Below are 21,243 nucleotides of genomic sequence, written 5' to 3'. Positions count from 1 at the left end.
GACCCTGCGAAATTTATTGCTGATTGTGAATTAGACACAGAAGTACCTCAAACGGAGGAACACAATCAGGAATGTATTAAGCAGATCAACCGACAGTTGGGAGTGTATTTCCCTGCCGTTGTCAAGTGGAATGAAATTTTCTCCATAAGACAAAACGAAGGGGAAAGTATTTCCAATTATTTTAATCGAGCACTGCAAGTAATGGCTAGAAACACTGGGATCACGGACATCAAGACAAATGTAAATCATAGAGAAGTAGCAGTATCTGTGTTAATGAATGGTTTAAAGGAGGTGTTGAGAACAAGGGTACAGACCACCAACCCAAACTGGAGAAATATCTCGGTGGCCGCATTAAGAGAGGCCGCTATTGACCATGATTGGAATATCACTAGATACAGGGAGTCACAAAGTGATAGGTTAATGGCCGCAAGTATACAGGCCCTAACCACAAGACCACTCCAGCATAAGCCCCAAACCCCTGCGAGAAATTCAAATGTGGAAGTCTGTTACAATTGTCATAAAGAGGGACACTTTGCAAGAGATTGTAGATCAAGAAGTAGACAAAAGTCATATCAACCCCCTAGACAACAACATAACCATGATATCCAAGGAAGCAGGGAAGTACAGGGAAAACGGTTGATGGTGATGAGCATCCGAGCGTTTGAGGAGGCATCAAATCAACCAAGACCTCAGGTCACTGACACTTGGAGGAAGCCCAGGGTTTGTTATCTTTGTAAAAAAGAAGGGCATTATGCCAGTAACTGTAACAGCTCACATAAAGTCAGACCCCCTAGACAAGAACACTAGCAAAGTTATGACACATCAAATTATAATCAGGGATCATACAGGAAGAATTTTGAGCCACACCCATGATATGTAGTCTGGAAAGGTGATCATTAGGACTGATGGTAAGCCTGAGGTTATTGTTAACAAATTGGGAGGTCATTCCCTGAAGACACAGGAATGACCGGAAAAAATCTGTAATGTATCTGTGAAATGTTTTATTTTTCCCCATCTCTGACTGTCATCAGTAGGACTCAAACATTGCATAGCTACTTGGTCTTTGCAGAAGTCTACCAAACCCCAGCATGACCTACCCGCATCAATGTATCCTGGCCAGATACAAAGGGTGGAGTATGGAGGTGCTGGTGGGAGGGACTGAGCAAGGATACCATTGGACATGTAGATATGACAGCCTGATGATGAACGGCAGATCTGACAATGTTTTAAAATGTTTGAAAAATATGTTTTTTTCCCGTTATTGTTTATTGTTGGTTTATGTAATATATATATATATGAATTGTTCTCTCTCTCTTTTTTTTTTGTTTTCTCTCTTCTCACCCATGTTTTCATGTTTTAAAGATGGTATGTCACACAATAGTTGGACAAATGGTAATGCAAGATTTATTCTCCTTACAGAAAGAGCGCTGAGCTAGAAGAAATATTGTATCACCAGAATGTTTAGAAGACTGAGAGACAGCACCTTTGAGATGACAGCAGAACAAGAAGAACAACAAGACTAGAGAACTAATTATCGTAACAAGTTTCTCTCCCCCTCAAACTGTTTTTTTTGTACCCCCATTACAAATTTCTCCTTTTCTCCTCCTGTAAGATGGACTTGCCCCAAGAGACTGTGATATGGATTTTCCTGTTGACCATGATGTTGACCAGAGCAGTCTGTTCCGGCGAGAGTACCATGGAGGTCGAGAGAGGTTCTGGAATGGGTTCTGATGACAAAGATGGAGGCGTATTTTTCCAAGAACAACATAATCAACGAGCAAAGGCGAGTATCAGAAAACGATCTGGTAGCATTGACAATAGAAGAAATTGTGAAGGATTGTTAGCTGAAGAGAACTGTATCTGTAGACTCTGTGACAGTGTAGTTGAGGATGGGTGTATCAAGAAATGCCAATCCAGTTTTAATATCCACATGGACCGGCATCCATTGAGTGACTATCACTCCTTAGTGGGTAGAGTGTTAAATCAGACAGATTGTTGGGTATGCTCTCAAGTACCTCAAGGCCATAGCAAATCAGGATTAGTGCCCTTCCCTTTAACTATAGGGGAGGTACTTGAGCTAAGTGGTGGGAGGCCGGTGGACAGGAGGTTTAATATCTCCAGCCCTCCTAGTTTGAAGCTCCACCAATATCATGTGGATAGATCCCTAGTATGTTTTAACATTTCCAATCCCCGAAAGCCGGGAAATTGGGAAGTGTCATGGAATAACCAAACCATGACCTTTTCATACAGAGCCGATAGAATGCCTACAGATACAGAACTTATACGCCACATAGCCGGTAGCGGAAAATATTTCCGATATAGGTATACCCTAGGAAGTAGGACCATGAGAGTTGGAGAGGTATCACCAGGATACTGTGCACATATCGTACAAACTGATACGTGTACTAAACAGATGGGAGAATTAGGGTTAGGAGATTTCATATGGAAAGTGTGTAATTGTTATGCACACCAGTGCCTGCAGGAATGTACTGGTGTTTGAACTGTTATACACACCAGTGCCTGCAGGAATGTACTGGTGTCTGGACAGAGAGGGATGCAAAACAAATGAACTCACAGACAGACTGGGAAATATGACATAACGTACACAGAAGGTGATAGGGTAACAAAACCAACACAGAGTGAACAGAGAAGCCCAGAGGCTAGGAAACTGGGTGTCTCCCTAGTATTAGAAATGCTCGGATGGAAAAAGCAAGATGTTGTGTTTTAATACGTAGAGAACCCGAAATGCTGTTGCTAAGGGCAACAGCAAAACCCTAAAGGGTTACCAACGGGTGTGGCAGTAAACTCCTTGGTCAGAGATGGAATAATAGACACAAGGAGAGTCTCCACAATCCTAATTCTCACTTGCAGGGCCCAGGTTCAGCTTACTGCCACTAAACTGACACATGGACACCCTGCACAGTGAGAGAGGATTATGCAGGCAGGTCTGAAAGTACAGCCACAAACCTGCTGGGTTCACAGAATAGCAAAAGAACCTCAGCAGGCTAAACGACTGACTCCAGTCTTACTGCTAGGTCTGGATTGGCAGAGTGTAGTACCAAATGCCCAGGCCTATTTGCAGTAAGCAACAACAAAATACAAAGCTACACAGTACTGGCTAACTTTCAGGAACTGACTAACCAACAAAGATTCAGCAGCATCTGCTTAACCTGAGAAGAGGCCTTATAAAGCAGGTGCTGTTCACGCCCCCCTCAGACCTCACAGACTGTGAGCACAAAAACCAGCACCGGATCCCATGCCTGTAACCACTGCACAGCAAAAGACCCGAACCGGAGTATCAGCTGCGCTCAGGTTACTCCGCTAGCACTTGTCTCCCGGTTGCCATGACGACGTGGCAGCACAGGGCAGGAGACCCTAACAGTACCCCATCTCTGACGAGGGGTCAAAGAACCCCTACCACCGGGTTTATCGGGGAACTGCGAGAAGAAAGAGCGTATCAGTCTGGGGGCATGAAGATCACAACTGCGCACCCACGACCGCTCCTCCGGGCCATACCCCTTCCAGTGCACCAAAAATGACAGCCGACCCCGAACCATCTTGGAGTCAAGAATCCTTTCAACAACAAACTCCCTCTGGCCACGTATCAGAAGAGGGGAAGGTCTTCCTCTGGAAGAAGGATTACTACTCGCCCGTTTTAAAAGGGAACAATGAAATGTTTTATTGATACCCAAAGAACGGGGCAGATCTAACTGAAATGCCACCGGATTGATAACCCTGGTGATCTTATAAGGGCCGATGAACCGGGGGCCTAACTTATGAGATGGCTGTTTCAACTTCAAATTCTTGGTAGACAACCAGACGAAGTCTCCTAATTTGAAGCTGCAGGGTCTTTTCCGCTTATCAAAAACCCTTTTGGTCACTAATGACACAGACACAAGGGCTTTCTTCACTTTCCTCCAAATACCTCTAAGGACCGAAACGACAGAGGAACCACCAGGCGTGGAGTCCAGGGGGTCAAAAGAATTGGCCTTAGGATGATGCCCATACACACAAAGGAAGGGAGAGATCCCTGTAGCAGAGTGAGCCGCGTTGTTATAGGCAAACTCCGCCATTGACAGATGAGCAACCCAGTCAGTCTGACACTTGGAGACATAACACCTGAGGAACTGCTCCAAGGTCTGGTTCACCCTTTCAGTCTGCCCATTAGACTGCGGATGGTAGCCTGACGACAAGCTGACAGAAATCTGGAGATCGGAACAAAATGCCCTCCAGAATTTGGCCACAAACTGGGATCCGCGGTCAGAGACCACATCAAGTGGCAACCCGTGGAGGCGCACAACATGCAGCATAAATAATTCAGACAGGCATCTGGCCGATGGCAGCCCAACCAGTGGAACGAAGTGCGCCATCTTCGAAAACCTGTCAACGACAACCCAGATGGCTGTCATCCCAGAGGATTTGGGCAAGTCCACAACAAAATCCATTGAAATGTGGGTCCATGGCTTAGATGGAATAGAGAGTGGATGTAATGGGCCAACAGGAACCCCTCTAGGAGTCTTATTTCGGGCACAGATGTCACATGCCCGAACCCACTGATCCACATCCTTAGCCACCGAGGGCCACCACACCGCCCTAGATAGCAACTCCCGAGTTCTGGCAATACCCGGGTGACCTGCCGACTTCTTGGCATGGAATTCCAGAAACACTCGCTGTCTTAACCTAGGAGGCACAAACAAAAGACCTACCGGAAGGTCTGGAGGAGCCTGCTCCTGTGCTCTAAGGACTAATGACAAGAGGTCCTGGGTAATGCCCACTTTAATACATGATGGGGACACAATGGGCAACGGCTCCTCGGTGGTCTCCTGGATTGGAGCAAAACTCCGCGAGAGCGCATCAGCCTTGATGTTTTTTGACCCAGGGCGATATGTTATCAAAAAATTAAAGCGAGCAAAAAACAAAGCCCATCGTGCCTGCCTGGCATTGAGACGCTTCGCTGACTCTAAATATGCCAAATTCTTATGGTCGGTGAGAATTGAGACCACAAACTTAGCCCCCTCAAGCCAGTGTCTCCACTTCTCGAGTGCATCCTTAATAGCCAACAATTCCCGGTTACCCACGTCATAATTCATCTCGGCAGGCGAAAATTTACGGGAAAAGTAAGCACAGGGATGAAGGCGATTATCAGACACTCCCATCTGAGAGAGCACTGCCCCAATACCCATCTCAGAGGCATCCACCTCCACCACAAAAGGACGCTCTGGATCTGGGTGTCGCAGCACCTTGGCCGAGACAAATGCCCTTTTGAGACGGGCAAAAGCCGCTTTGGCCTCACGAGACCAGTGAGCAACATCCGCCCCTTTCTTAGTGAGTGCCACCAAGGGCGCCACTATAGACGAAAATCCAGCGATAAATCGTCTATAAAAATTTGCAAAGCCCAGGAAACGCTGAAGCGCCTTCAAACTAGTGGGCTGCACCCAATCCAGGACTGCCTGTACCTTGGAACCCTCCATTTGGAAACCTTCTGGGGAGATAATATATCCTAGAAATGCGATTTGCTGAACTTCAAATTCGCATTTCTCCAGCTTCGCCCCAAGCCGTTGGACTCTGAGTTTCTGGAGGACTAAGCGTACATGCTTCCGATGTTCCTCCAGGGAATGGGAGAAGATTAGGATGTCATCTAAGTATACAACTAAGAATCTATCCAAATATTCCCTGAGCACATCGTTCATGAAATCCTGGAAGACTGCCGGGGCATTACAGAGCCCAAAAGGCATCACCAAATATTCATAATGCCCTGAGTGGGTATTAAAGGCAGTCTTCCATTCATCCCCCTCTCTTATTCGGATTAGATTGTACGCACCGCGTAGGTCAATCTTAGAAAAAATGGTGGCAGTACGAAGCTGGTCAAACAAGACCGAAATGAGAGGCAGTGGGTATGAGTTTTTAATCGTGATACGGTTCAATTCCCTGAAGTCGATGCAGGGTCGCACTGAACCGTCCTTTTTACCCACGAAGAAGAACCCCGACCCAACTGGAGACTGTGAAGGTCTGATAAATCCTTTAGCCAAGTTCTCCTGAATGTACTCTGCCATAGCCTGAGTCTCAGGACGTGACAGGGAGTACAACCTGCTCTTGGGAAGCTTAGCATTCGGCAACAAATCAATGGCACAGTCATAGGGGCGATGGGGAGGTAGTACCTCTGCAACTTTTTTGGAGAACACGTCCGCAAAATCTGCATAACACCCTGGCAATCCTGGCAAACTTAGCTGCGAGAGCCTGACTGGAAGGCTCAAGCAACTCCTGAAACAATCAGTACCCCAACTAAGAATCTCCCCAGAGACCCAGTCAAATTGAGGATTGTGGGCCCTTAACCAGGGTAACCCCAACACCAATGGGGCAAAAGTACAGACAGTCACATAAAAGGACAATTTTTCAGAGTGTGTGGCTCCAATAAACAAAGAAATCTGGCTAGTGCAAGAGGTAATTTTACCCTGGTATAATGGTTCCCCGTTTAACCCACAAATCTCAATTTCCGACGCCAAGGGTACTAAGGAAACAGAGTGTTTCAGGGCGAATTGGCGGTCCATAAAAACCCCGTCGGCCCCACTGTCCACAAAGGCCTCAGTCTTGACAGTTTGACCGAGGATCTTCAAGGTCACCGGAATGATAAAAGTCTTCTTGGGAAATTCTGACTTCTGGCCTGACAGGATATTTCCCATCACCCTCAGGCCCTGAAGTTTTCCGGCTTTTCTGGGCATGATACTACCACATGACCCTTATTCCCACAGTACAAACACAACCCCTGCTGTCTCCTCCGCGTCTTCTCACGCGAGGAGAGGCGGGTAGCCCCAATCTGCATAGGCTCCTCGGAAAATTCCTCAGAGTCTGAGGTTCCCTTGGGAAAGAAGGAAACCTCGGTCTCCCTTTCAAGCCTACGCTCTCTCAGCCATCTATCCACCCGGATGGATAACTGCATGAGCTGATCCAAGCTATCAGGCAAGGGATATTGTACCAGTTGGTCTTTTATCTGGTTAGAAAGACCTCTTCGGTACTGGTGTCTCAGGGCTGGGTCATTCCACTGGGTATCATGGGCCAACCTCCGAAACTCCGTACAGTAAACCTCAACTGGCCTTCGCCCTTGCTTAAGGATCGAAATCTGAGCCTCGGCTGAGGCCGTCTTGTCAGGGTCATCATACAACATGCCCAGTGCCGTAAAAAAAGCATCAACACTTTTAAGCGACGGACAGTCAGGCTGCAACCCATATGCCCAGACCTGTGGGTCTCCTTGTAGCAAGGAAATCACTATGCCCACCCGCTGAATCTCTGACCCAGAAGACTGAGGTCTAAGCTGGAAATATAACTTGCAGCTCTCCTTGAAACAAAAGAACTGCGAGCGATCTCCAGAAAAACGATCCGGAAGATTTATTTTCGGCTCCTTAACCCCTGAAGGTGCTGCTGCTGCGGGAGCTCCGCCAGCGGCCTGGGAGGTGTGCATTTTAATGGACAAATCATTAAATTAACGAGTCAGGACCTGCACCTGATCGACCACCTGTTGCAACGTATTTTGAGGGGTATGCTCCATATTCCCACAAAATTTCAACAGGAGTATTGGGCTGCTGAATATGTTATGCACACCAGTGCCTGCAGGAATGTACTGGTGTTTGAACTGTTATACACACCAGTGCCTGCAGGAATGTACTGGTGTCTGAACAGAGAGGGATGCAAAACAAATGAACTCACAGACAGACTGGGAAATATGACATAACGTACACAGAAGGTGATAGGGTAACAAAACCAACACAGAGTGAACAGAGAAGCCCAGAGGCTAAGAAACTGGGTGTCTCCCTAGTATTAGAAATGCTCAGATGGAAAAAGCAAGATGTTGTGTTTTAATACGTAGAGAACCCGAAATGCTGTTGCTAAGGGCAACAGCAAAACCCTAAAGGGTTACCAACGGGTGTGGCAGTAAACTCCTTGGTCAGAGATGGAATAATAGACACAAGGAGAGTCTCCACAATCCTAATTCTCACTTGCAGGGCCCAGGTTCAGCTTACTGCCACTAAACTGACACATGGACGCCCTGCACAGTGAGAGAGGATTATGCAGGCAGGTCTGAAAGTACAGCCACAAACCTGCTGGGTTCACAGAATAGCAAAAGAACCTCAGCAGGCTAAACAACTGACTCCAGTCTTACTGCTAGGTCTGGATTGGCAGAGTGTAGTACCAAATGCCCAGGCCTATTTGCAGTAAGCAACAACAAAATACAAAGCTACACAGTACTGGCTAACTTTCAGGAACTGACTAACCAACAAAGATTCAGCAGCATCTGCTTAACCTGAGAAGAGGCCTTATAAAGCAGGTGCTGTCCACGCCCCCCTCAGACCTCACAGACTGTGAGCACAAAAACCAGCACCGGATCCCATGCCTGTAACCACTGCACAGCAAAAGACCCGAACCGGAGTATCAGCTGCGCTCAGGTTACTCCGCTAGCACTTGTCTCCCGGTTGCCATGACGACGTGGCAGCACAGGGCAGGGGACCCTAACAGTAATATGGTAATGTCCTACTCTGTCCCATATGTTCTCCCCGATGATACATATTTCATATGCGGGAGGAAGGCGTATAAGTGGCTTGCCCCAAACTCAGAAGGGTTATGTTATATTGGAAAAGTACTGCCTGAGGTAATGACCGTATCCCACACTAAAATGAAGGATATTCACCGCAGTGCCCAAGCTCCTTATACTCACACTCATTACGAGCACATCGTTAAACGCCACCTAGTAGAAAGAACAGAGCATCCGGCCTCTGACCTGATCCATGAATCCACCGGGATTCAATTCCTAATCGCGTTAGATATCACTCGTACCGCCAGAGGAGTGATAAATTATAAATACATATCAGCGCTTGCAAATTTATTAGACAATATCACTGAAATGGATGACGACACTTTTAGGTATACCGGAAGGGAGCTTCAAGCTTATAAAACAGAACTGGTTCAGCATAGGATGGTTCTTAATTATCTCACAGCAGTGACAGGCGGATATTGTGTCACACTGGCAACGCAGTACGGCGTAAAATGCTGCACTTATATTACGAATAGCACAGAGGACCCGGTCGAGGTCATAGACCAAAAGATGGACGACATTCTCCAATTAAAGTGGGAATTCCGCAGGAGACACAATCTCACCCTTGCTGCTGTGGGTAATGAGCTGACCGGTTGGGTGTCATGGTTGAACCCACGAAATTGGTTCTCTGGTTTAGGAGAATGGGCTCAAGGAATTATAATGGATGTAGGGAAATTTCTTCTGTGTATCTTGGGTGTTGTCATATCGATTGGTTTGATATTCAGATGCGTTCAGGCTTTAACGAAGTGTAAACGAAGTACTAAGGTGATGAGTTTAAGGAGTGAGGACATTATAATTCCAATGGATTTGATTTATGACCCAACGATAGAGACAATGTTGTGATGAAAATGTGATTCCACGGTCCGTTTCTTTCACCCGTTTCTCCTTTGTTTCTCTCCAAGGTAAAAAGACATCCGCTTGGAAGAAGAATTTGACAACCTTTTACACAGACAACTGATGGACTATGCCATAGACCCCCCATATCCCTAGTACCTTTAATTTTACGCTAGCCCAACACTTTTTGTAAGTCTATGGACATTGATAAAGCTTTGCTTGCGTTTATTGGCAAAAGCACAAAGAGACTACAGTCAACATGTACATCGAGACAAGACAAGACAAGACAAGACCTCAATCGGCAAATGTATATTAAACTCACATAGTTTATCACTGCATTTACCATAATTGTTCTTTATCTTCATCTCTACAACCTTCAGGTAATGACACACATAGTCGATAGGGAATACAGGCACAGATATCAGCACCCACATATCCCCCCTACTCATGTATCATCAACTAAAATGTGCTCCCCCATTTTGTTGCAACCAAAAGCCGAAAAGAGCTCGGTAAAGTTTGACAGCCCATCCACAGATCCTTAATACGGGATAAGAAGGAATTCAAATGTATACTTCGCAATACCTCGAAGCTTGATTTAAAACACGTACGGCACGATGATACATGACCCCCCAAACATGGATTCATACACACATGCTTCTGCTATCTCACTAGATCATACCCTTTTCCTACCTTCTCCTCTCCTCCCCTACCCAACCATAGAAATGTATTTACACATGACATATATTTTTCTCTTTTTGAAATGTTTTAGAAAGTGGCAGTTATTGGTGACTGCCAAAGGGTGGACTGTCAAAGTCAGAAAAATATCACGCTACACACTGCCATATTTGCACCTCATGCGTGTCCCCGCTGCGCATGCATGAGCTCTCCCGTGCGTGCGCATACTCGCTGTTGCGTGCACCCGCGGGCGCACGGTATGCGCATTTATGGTACAGTTTGTATACGTCTAGCGTGCGACTCAATCGTAACATATTTTAACCATATAATGTATTTCGTAGATTATGGTCCCTTTGATAGAATCTGAAAGTTTAGTTAATGTAGCATGTTCATAGACAAAGAGATCCCTCTTTGTTTGATATGAAGGGTCAGACAGGGGTTATACAGTGGTGTTTCGTATCCATCGGAAGAGTATTTAATTAGCAATATTCCGGTGTTGGTTTGAAGCGGATTAATCGCTCGTGCGAATAGTTATGGACATAAGAAGTTTATGAACATTTACTGTATTTGCACTTTATTACCCATGCGGCGGGAAACCCAGTTTCCCACCCACCTGAGCAGTTAGGAATAGTCACAGCCCACCTGTATGAATCAACCTATGACCTTTTGTTATAATGCGAAGACGAATTCCTGTGTCCAATGAACAATAAGAATGTAGGGGCCATTGTACTGTATTGTGTGTAGTGTATAAAAGGACAAGCCGATCTGGGCCAGCTCTCTATTCTCTTCAACGGTTCTCATCACTGATAATCGGGAGCTGGACATCCAGAAGGCGCATGCGATTGTTTCCCTTTGTGCGTAAGTTTCTCTGCAATCATATTGTCTCTTATTTAATGTTATAAGCCATTCTCTCTCTCCTTCCCCTCCTTTAAATGTAATTGTATCTTTATTGTATTTTATGTGTAGTTATCCGGTTAGGTATTTTATGTTATCTTGGTAGTGTATAACTTGTATTGTATAATTCTTTTGCAATTGAACGTTCATTCATTTCCTTAAAAGGCGTTAGACCCTTAGACTGGTATTGTGTGTTCATTATATTGCAGAGGGTAATAGGAGCGTCTCTATCGCTCATACAGCTTTAGTGTAAACAAGGTTAAGCAGCGTTATATCGCTACAGTGTTTCAGTACAAGGTCTACAGTATAAGAATATCCTTTCTGTGTGTTACATTCAAGGTCTACTGATTGTTATCTCGTGAGCGTCTGCGCCGCTCGTGATCTCCTCGTGGTCTCGAGCGTCCGCTACGCTGATAGCGTATCATTACGGTAGTCGCTCACCTATAGTGTGCCCGATACCAACAGCGTATTCTCGCGAGCGTTTGTGTCGCTCGAGCGGCTCGCTCCCGATACAGCGTCCGCTACGCTAAGGGCGTACCCTTACGGTACCTGTGCGCCAATTGCGTACTGTGTCTCTTAACCTCTTTATAGTGTGTTATATAGGATAAATATTAGGCTTTATCAATGCTTATGCGGTGTAGACCATTTTATTTGCCCCGGGAATTTTCTGTGGTTTTTGTGGCCGCAGTGTATATCCCCCCCCGCAGGCGAATATTGCCCTGGCATTAGATATCTTGCTTATTTCTTTTTCCAAACAGATGACCCTACATCCGGATTGTGCATTTATTGTTGCCGGTGACTTCAATCAGGCGAATTTAAGATCTGTGTTTCCCAAGTTTGTACAGGATGTTTTGGTACCAACTCGGGGAGACGTTATAGGTGTTTAAGATGTTTATACCAATGTTAAGCATGCATATAAATGTTTTTTGTGTCCTCATGTTGGGCAGTCCGATCACTCATCACTCTGGTTAATTCCCAGATATTTGTCGGTATTAGGGAGGGATTGACCAATTACTAAAGAAGTTGAGATCTGGCCTGAGGGAGCTTTACTAAGTTTGCAGGGTGTCTTTGAGTGTACCGATTGGGATCAGTTTATTGAGGAGGCTATTGGGATTTAAGTGTTGATAACGATCGCTTGGCATCAATGGTGTCATTGTATATTAACTGTTGCATAGAAAGTGTCACTAAGAGGAAGTTAGTTCGTACCTTCCCAAATGATAAGCCTTGGATGAACAGTGAGGTTCGTTCCTTATTGAGAGCTAGGGATAGGGCGTTTAGAGCAAAAGATAAATTAGCTTATACGATTGCCCGTTTTAACTTAAAAAAGGTATTCGTCTTGCTAAGGAAGCTTATTTGAGTAAGATTGAAAACCATTTTAAAGAATCAGGTGATGCAAGAACGATGTGGAGAGGAATTAAATGCATTTCTGATTATAAAAGCTCTACTTCTGTCAGGATGGGCGGCCCTTCGGCTGATGAGCTAAATCATTTTTATGCACGTTTTGAAGATATTGACTCTTCTATGGGTAATTCTTTTAGATTACACTCCGATAGTTTTCTGACCCTAACTGAAGTTGAAGTTAGGGATTGTTTTAGAAGAATGAATGTAAGGAAGGCTCCTGGCCCTGATTGTATTCCAGGCAGAGTATTACGGGTGTGTGCTGAGCAGTTGGCAGGCATTTTTACAAAGATTTTTAACTTTTCCCTGAGTCAATGCACTGCTCCACGGTGCTTCAAAACCTCAACAATTGTTCCAATTCCTAAGTCTGCGTCGGTCATTGGTCTGAACGACTATAGGCCGATTGCTCTCACTTCATTGATTATGAAGTGCTTTGAGAGAATTATTCTGGTCCATCTAAAAAGTGTAATTCCATTGGGATTTGACCCTAATCAGTTTGCCTATCGGTCGAACAGATCAACTGAGGACGCAGCTCTTATGGTGCTTCATAGAGTACTTTGTCATCTATAGAGACACCTATGCTAGATTGTTATTTGTGGATTATAGCTCCGCCTTTAACACGGTAGTGCCAGCGGTGTTAGTAAAAAAGCTTTTACGGATTGGGTATGATGCGGCCATATGTAATTGGCTATTGGATTTCTTGTCAGACCGTCCGCAGTCAGACTGGGTTCTGACTTGTCTTCAGGAACTGGTGTTAAGTGTAGGAGTTCCGCAGGGTTGTGTTTTAAGTCCCTTCTTATATTCCTTGTATACCTCTGATTGTGAGTCTAATTTGGATACAATCTCTGTGATTAAGTTTGCGGATGATACCACTCTGGTGGGTTTGATAACCGGTGGAGATGAGAGTAGCTACAGAGAGGAAGTGAGAAGGCTCGCTGAGTGAGGGGTTAAAAACAACCTGTTGTTAAATAGTAAGAAAACCAAGGAGGTTGTGATAGACTTTAGGAAATCTAAAAAAAACAGCATATGTCCACTGATTTTGAATAGTGAGGAGGTGGAAAGGGTCACCGATGTGAAATTTTTGGGGATTAAATTAAGGGGAGGATTTATCATGGTCCTTGCATATCACGTCCATGGTTGGGAAGGCTCAGCAGCGTCTTTTTTTCTTAAGAAAGCTCAGAGTAGCAGGTCTGCAGCAACCTACTCTTGTTAACTTTTATCGCTGTGTGATTGAGAGCTTGCTAACCTACGCGATCACGGTGTGGTATGGTAATGCCAAGTGTTCGGATCTTGTTGCCTTGGAAAGAGTGATTAAATCCGCGGAGAGGATCATCAGCCAACCCTTGCCTAGGTTGGCGGATGTATTCACCGCGAGGAGTCTGTCAAAGGCAACCAAGATGATTGAAGATAGGGGTCATCGCTGTAATGTGTTTTTTCCCCTCTTGCCATCGGGGAGACGTTATAGGTGTTTAAGATGTCGTACCACTAGGTTAAGGAATAGTTTTTTCCCTTCTGCAATTGTTGGTTTGAATTCTCAACCTTGCTAAACTTATGTGATGTATTTTATTGTGTATATGACATGAAACTGTATGTAATTTCGCTGTACATGATTATGAACAGTGACAATAAATTATTCTTATCTTATCTTCTTATCTTATTTTTGTGAGTCAAAAAAGCTTCCCCTTTAAATGACTTCACACTGAATGGCAGGGCACACACAGTTTATGTGTGAAGGGGGTCTGCGGTGTAGTGTGAAAGAGGTTCTCCGAGCTGGGACCCGGGCTACACCCATGTTGAAAAACCCAGGTTGGAGCCATGTATTTAGCAGGGCCGAAACAAGGATTTTCGTCACCCGGGGCAAGGCAGTAATTTGGCTCCCTCCCCCCCAAAAAACAAAGCACAAAACAAAAAAGAGAAACAAACAAACCGACCCTATCAGACTAAAATTATCAGATTATAAAAAAAATTGAAAAAAAGGGGATAATATTCCCCTATGTGCCTCAAATGCCCTATGTGTTACATTCCCCACGAGCGTGTTCAACTACATGCTCCTCTGTGTGTCCCCATACATTGCACTATATCATAACACTTCAACACTGCACTACATTCCTCTATCCACTGCACTACATCACTATACTACATCTCCTACTTGCTGAACTACATCACTACACTACATGCCTCTATGCACTGCACTACATACCCTATGTGCTACACTACATCACTACGCTAAATCCCCTTATATGCTACACCAAATCAGTGCACTACATGCCCCTATATACTGCAATACATTACTACACTACATAACCTATATGGTACACTACATCACTGTACTACATCTCCCTATAAGCTACACCAAATCTCACATCTGGGTGGCAAAGCAGAGGTTGATACTGCTAACTGGGAGCACAGTGCGCTTCATAGCTTGTACGGTGCACCGCACGCTAGTCGCAGCACTGCATGGTAAAGAAGAGCGTTTAAGACAGAAGCCGACATAGGAGAGATCCCAGGTACTGGAGCTCACCCACACAGCATCGGAGCCAGCTGCGGGCAGACAGGTGGGTCAGATACATTGCCCTGGGAGCTGTCTACTGTCTCACTGGAGCAGAACAGCACTGCCTGTAAAAAAAAAAAATCCTGCTCCTCTGTAACCCCTTCGCGCACCCTCAAATCCTGCACCTGGGGCGCATGCCCCTTAGCCCCTTCCCTAGTTACGGCCCTGTATGTCTGAAGGGGTATTAATCTTGTAGCAACCTGTAACTTTATGTGATTGCTGGTACTTACTTGCATATAAAAAAAAACACTGCCTCTGTCAAATCGTACAATCTATGTAATTTTTGATATCCATATAATCCATTATCTGGTAATCTGCTATTTTCTTTCAATTCAGTATGTTTGACTATAATGGCAAATATTCAACGTGTCTTGTGAATGTTTTTTAATCTCATTCATATATTATATCTCCAATATCTGTAGATGGTCAATTTATTTCCACAAACCACATTTTATTTGCTTCAAAAAAACTTCGCCCTATGATCACATATGACTATGGGATCCTTTCCAATAGCTTGAATTTGGGTGTGTTTTAGGAAACTTTAAGATATCTGTGTAATTCCACACTTATTTTCAACAAGCCCAGGTAACCTGCCCCTCTCATCCACTGTCCACTATACCTTTATATGACAGTGGACAGTAGAAAGCAGGCCCTGTACTTATCTGTTTCCTATATCTTACTTACTCAGTACTCTCTCATCCGAATGCCAGTCATATAATTTCTCTGCAATACATCAGTAACAGAGAGACTGTGCACACCAATGGACAGCAGAAGTACTCTTTTTGGTATGTGCCAATAACCACACACTCTCTCATTCACAACCTATGTGACATTACTGCCATATCCCACTGGTTACGCCCAACCTCGCCTGATCTTGGAAGCTAAGCAGTGATGAGCCTGAATAGTACCTAGATGGGAGACCACTAGGGAATCTCAGGTGCAGTAACTAATACCTTGATTCTCGTGTGAAAAGCAGAAGTGTTGGAGCAACCTTTGACCCTACTGATTTCATATCTTTTTTCCTCTTCAAGTTTGTCTGATCTCAAACTTGCAGACTATAGCACTCACTTATAAATACCTTTATCCTCGTATGAAAAGCAGAAATGTTGGAGTAACCTTGGACTCTACTGATTTCATATCCTTTTTCTCTTTTTTTAAATTTGTCTGATCTCAGACTTGCATACAGCTCTTATCTTTCATCCCACATACTGACCAGAAACCCAGAAATAGCAGCTTAACCTCTACCAAGATACCAGGATACATTATCACAATTGGCATTGGTCAATGGACCTAAACTCCTAGTCGAAACTTTCATATCAAATGCCATTGTGACATATATTGGAAATTTTCCTTCTTATGTAGAAATTTAATCTCTGATATTTTCATCTCAGGTGTCACTGTTACCTCATTTATTATATTATTTGAGAATGTTTATTCTTTAATCTTCAATCTTTAATCTCCTTTTAGAATCTGTTTCCAGATTCTTAAGATATGAGTGGAGAGAGGTAAAAATTATTTTTGTCCTACTCCTAAAATACTATATGTGTGTTTGTCGGTGTACTACAGTCTTATCCTATTCTAATTAAAAGTTAAGTTTTATTTAAGCGTGCCCCAACACAGAGTCTCTCTTTTCTCTTTCAAATATTGCTACGTACTCTTGACTCTGGGTGCACCACCAACAACAATAACTCCTTGAATACCGAATACAGGCATCTCTCATGCAAATGCACTGTTGGTTACAAGGGACAAATTCGATAAGAGCCCTTCATAAAAAGATTATTTTAGTGCTGTGCGGCACCAAATCAATCTCTTTCAAATCTACAAAGACGAATGGACAAAAATTTATACCCTTCTGTATAAAGTTGTTAAAAAATGTAACCTAAGCAACTGAAACATGTTTGTCTGTTTTTTTTTTTTTTATTAAATAATTTTCTACTATAATATATAATGTCCTGCAATTGAAATGTTACTGATGAATGGTGGGGGTAAATACACATTATTTTATGAGTAAAATAGTAATTTTACATAGACTATAACGTTTTGAGCTTTAGAAGAAACATCCGATTTTAACCATTTTAATGTACTATCTAAGGCAAGAGAAAGGGAGATATTTGCATGGGTGTGTAGGTATTTAGAAAACAAGAGGGTAAAAAACGAGCCTGGACATGTTTACAAAGCTTTGCCAATTTACAGCTACATAGATGTAGAACAATTTGATGAATAATAGTTTTATTACTAGGATTAAACAAGAGAATGATGCATGAGCTAATGTTAAAATGACAAAATGTTTTCGCTATTAAATGGGAAATATTTCTGAATTGGAATCATACCTCTACAAGACTGCTAATCCACCATCTGCAAATATTCAATTCTGTTGACAAAATCTATAGCAAACCCAAAATAATGAAAGTAAATTACAGAAATATGAGCAAAGTTTATTTTTCTATATTTTGCTGTATCAGTTTTTACTTTAGATGTACAAATACTTTACACAGACAAGACAGCAACTTTACGTGGCATGTCATTTCTGCCCACGGATACAAAAAAAATCACCAATATTCTGGTTACCACAGAATTACATCTCCCGTGATATTTAACCAGCATTATTAGTATAATATTGAACAGTAAGATATCACACGGTTTCTGTTTGGATTTTTTGTAATCAGTATTTAAAATAGCTAATATTTGTGGGAGGGTATTTTATGCCCATTCATTTTGTAAAAATAGTTTATTTACTATAGCATGTTGATTCTTGTCACGTAATTCACAAAAGTCCACACCTCTTCAAAGTTTGCAATCAGTTACACAGTAATGGACTTTATATTCTTGGATGAGCTGCTGAGATAACCAAATAGAACGCATTACAATCCCACACACTCCATTTTTAATGTATAACATATGCTGGTTGTAAACTGCCAGCTGTCTTCTATACATAAGACTCAACTAGCTTTACTGTGGGCGTGGATCTTGCCCATTTCATACACATCAAAGTGCTGGTAGCAGAGGTGACACAGGTGAAACCTTAAATTGGAACTAAGGGGGTTCTTAAACCTTGCTGTGTGGGAAGATGGATGTCAAGGACACCAGGCAAACTTTTCAAAAATGAATCTACGTATCCAAGTCTCTCCTACATGCAAGTTATTCAAAAGTAAATGGTCAACATCAATGCTCTAAGTTATCAGGGATTACTTAAATATTAAGGGATCTATTTAATAAAGGTTAAAAAAAATGCTTTTCTTCAGTATTTTAGATGGAGAAAGCTATACTTTACTCTCTATACTTAGAAAATTATTTAATGGGTCTGTGCAGGAATATTATTTATATAAATAAGTTTCACCATCACCCCCAATGGACATCATAGCCCAACTACAGTTATGGACAGTCCACATGTTCTCCTGTTTATGTGCCATCCTGAGCTACTCCAGTTTGGCCTATCCACTCTTTGACTACAACCTCCTTTCCTTCTAGCGCAACTTCAGTCCTGCATCAAAATGCATGAGCGCAGTATGACACCTAAATGACCTCTTTTCAGCCTCAGTTCGACAACTCCTTCCTCCTATTTTTGCTTTGTACTATGAGCATTTGTTTCTGTCTTTTTCTACAATAGTACATTCACTGCAATGCTAGACAAGGCAGATCAAGCCACTATGCATTACCTCCAAAAACCCAAGTCCAAACACTGGCTCTCCGAAAGACTTGCCACCTGCAAAAATGCCTAAGAACATACACTTAGGATCCCTTGTCCTGACTCTTCAGTTGCAAGTGGGCACACGTTTCATATGCATGCAGCCTATTTTCTGTGTATGCATAGTGGCACTAAGAAAACTGACATACAGTAAGTACAACTCGGCATCATTCCCTACTGTATGTTGTGTGGCAACTATCATACGAGTCCCAGCATCTACTGAAGGAGAATAATCCCAGGGTAGGAATCTACGTAAAGCAATTGACGTGAGTTTCATGTCCATGGATATTAGAACAGGGCTTTAATCAACAGGGATCCAAGTAACTACAGACCAGTAAGCCTTACATCAGTAGTAGGGAAAGTAATGGAAAAACTATTAAAAGAAAGAGTTGTGGAATATCTTAAATCAAACAATTTACAGGATCCAAAACAGCATGTATTTACTGGTGGGAGATCATGCCAAACAAATCTTATTGACTGTTTTGACTCTGTAACGAAAATAACAGATCAAGGGGAAGCTGTAGATGTAGCATATCTAGACTTTAGTAAGGCATTTGACACTGTCCCACATCACAGACTTCTAAATAAACTTGAAAGCGTGGGAGTGGATTATAAAACAGTTAAGTGGATAAGAACCTGGTTGCAGAATAGGAAACAGACAGTTGTAGTAAATGGAGTGCAATCTATGGAGGGAAATGTTACCAGTGGAGTACCCCAGGGAGTACTTGGTCCAGTTCTCTTTAATATCTTTGTTGGTGACATTGCAAATGGTATTTAAGGGAAAGTATGCCTTTTTGCAGATGATACAAAGATATGCAACAGGGTAGACACACCGGGAGGGGTAAAACAAATGATTGATGACCTAGGTAGGCTTGAGAAATGGTAAAGAACGTGGCAACTACAGTTTAATGCTAACAAATGCAAAGTCATGCACTTGGGTCTCAAAAACCCAAAGGTTAAAATAAGATTTTACTCACCGGTAAATCTATTTCTCGTAGTCCGTAGTGGATGCTGGGACTCCGTAAGGACCATGGGGATTAGCGGCTCCGCAGGAGACTGGGCACAACTAAAGAAAGCTTTAGGACTACCTGGTGTGCACTGGCTCCTCCCACTAAGACCCTCCTCCAGACCTCAGTTAGGATACTGTGCCCGGAAGAGCTGACACAATAAGGAAGGATTTTGAATCCCGGGTAAGATTCATACCAGCCACACCAATCACACCGTATGCACTTACTTCAGGGGGGTTGTACCAGCGCACTGGGTGGATGAGCTCGGTGAGCTGCTTACAAAATAGGGTGACTGACCTATAGAAAACAAGTAACAATTCATGGGTTGTAGCGCTCAACCTATGTGGGTATGTAAATGATGATGCTGTGAAACTAAATTTATGAAAATAAATCAAGGTTTTATTGTTATAAAGGGACACAAACGTATAGTTCGTGTGCATGCATTGATAAAATATAAAAAAAGATTATAACTATATATATGTTGCTTGGGAAAACGGAATATATATATATATATATATGATCTACACAAGTCAAAAGTGAAAAAAATGAAAAAATGAAGAAAAAGGAAAAAAAAGTGAAAAAAATGAAAAAAATGAAAAAAATGAGAAAAAATGAAAAAAATGAAAAAAATGAAAGAAATGGAAAGAAAAGTCTCTTTGGCTGTGACCCAGCTGATTATGTTGCTTGAGTGGTTATGCAGCAATAAAAGTCATTTAAAGAGTAGTCAGCGGCGTCCCGCTGACTAAACGGCTCGAGCAGCTGATGGTAACTTGCTTACGGTGATTGCGGTGTTTCCCCGGGGTTCAGGGTGCGCCTGGTGCGGGGAGGGTAAGGGGACAGGGAGCACTGGACTGCACAGGCCCCGTGGGGAGGGATGCACTCACCCCGTCCTGGTTCGGACCGTGATGGGGGATCCAGCCGCCCTCTAGGGGTCTTCTTCCAGGGATTTGTGTGTACACACAAATCCCTGGAAGAAGACCCCTAGAGGGTTGAAACGCGTTGGGTTTGTACTATCAAACCACCACACTCACACCGATACCGTACTGACAGTACGGGCCGTGGAAATCCTGCAAGACACTGCCGAGCGGAGGTCACGTGACTCGCCTACCCGGAAGAAGACATCAGCAACGGAGAAATACCCGAAGGAGGAGAGGTAAGCCGGTGGGGTGTCTTGCCGAGTCGATCAGCGGAGGAGGGGGGAGAGAAAGGTTAGCAGCTCCGGTCCCGGCGGACGAGGTGCAGTGACGGCTCTAAACAAGCCCACACTGCTAATCGCCGCTAGTTCAGTCCCTGTGGCGGCTGGATCCCCCATCACGGTCCGAACCAGGACGGGGTGAGTGCATCCCTCCCCACGGGGCCTGTGCAGTCCAGTGCTCCCTGTCCCCTTACCCTCCCCGCACCAGGCGCACCCTGAACCCCGGGGAAACACCGCAATCACCGTAAGCAAGTTACCATCAGCTGCTCGAGCCGTTTAGTCAGCGGGACGCCACTGACTACTCTTTAAATGACTTTTATTGCTGCATAACCACTCAAGCAACATAATCAGCTGGGTCACAGCCAAAGAGACTTTTCTTTCCATTTCTTTCATTTTTTTCATTTTTTTCATTTTTTCTCA

General features: G+C 43.6%; 1 pseudogene; it reads left to right on the top strand.

The window, feature by feature from the left end:
- The first annotated feature begins 15,766 nt into the window (after positions 1-15,766).
- LOC134936809 (5S ribosomal RNA) lies at positions 15,767-15,885 on the top strand (annotated as a pseudogene).
- The last annotated feature ends 5,358 nt before the right edge of the window (positions 15,886-21,243 follow it).

Source organism: Pseudophryne corroboree, chromosome 1 (genome assembly GCF_028390025.1).
Source record: "Pseudophryne corroboree isolate aPseCor3 chromosome 1, aPseCor3.hap2, whole genome shotgun sequence".
Lineage (NCBI taxonomy): Eukaryota > Metazoa > Chordata > Amphibia > Anura > Myobatrachidae > Pseudophryne > Pseudophryne corroboree.
Note: the sequence above shows the minus strand (reverse complement) of the source record. Positions and strands in the feature narration are given on the sequence as shown.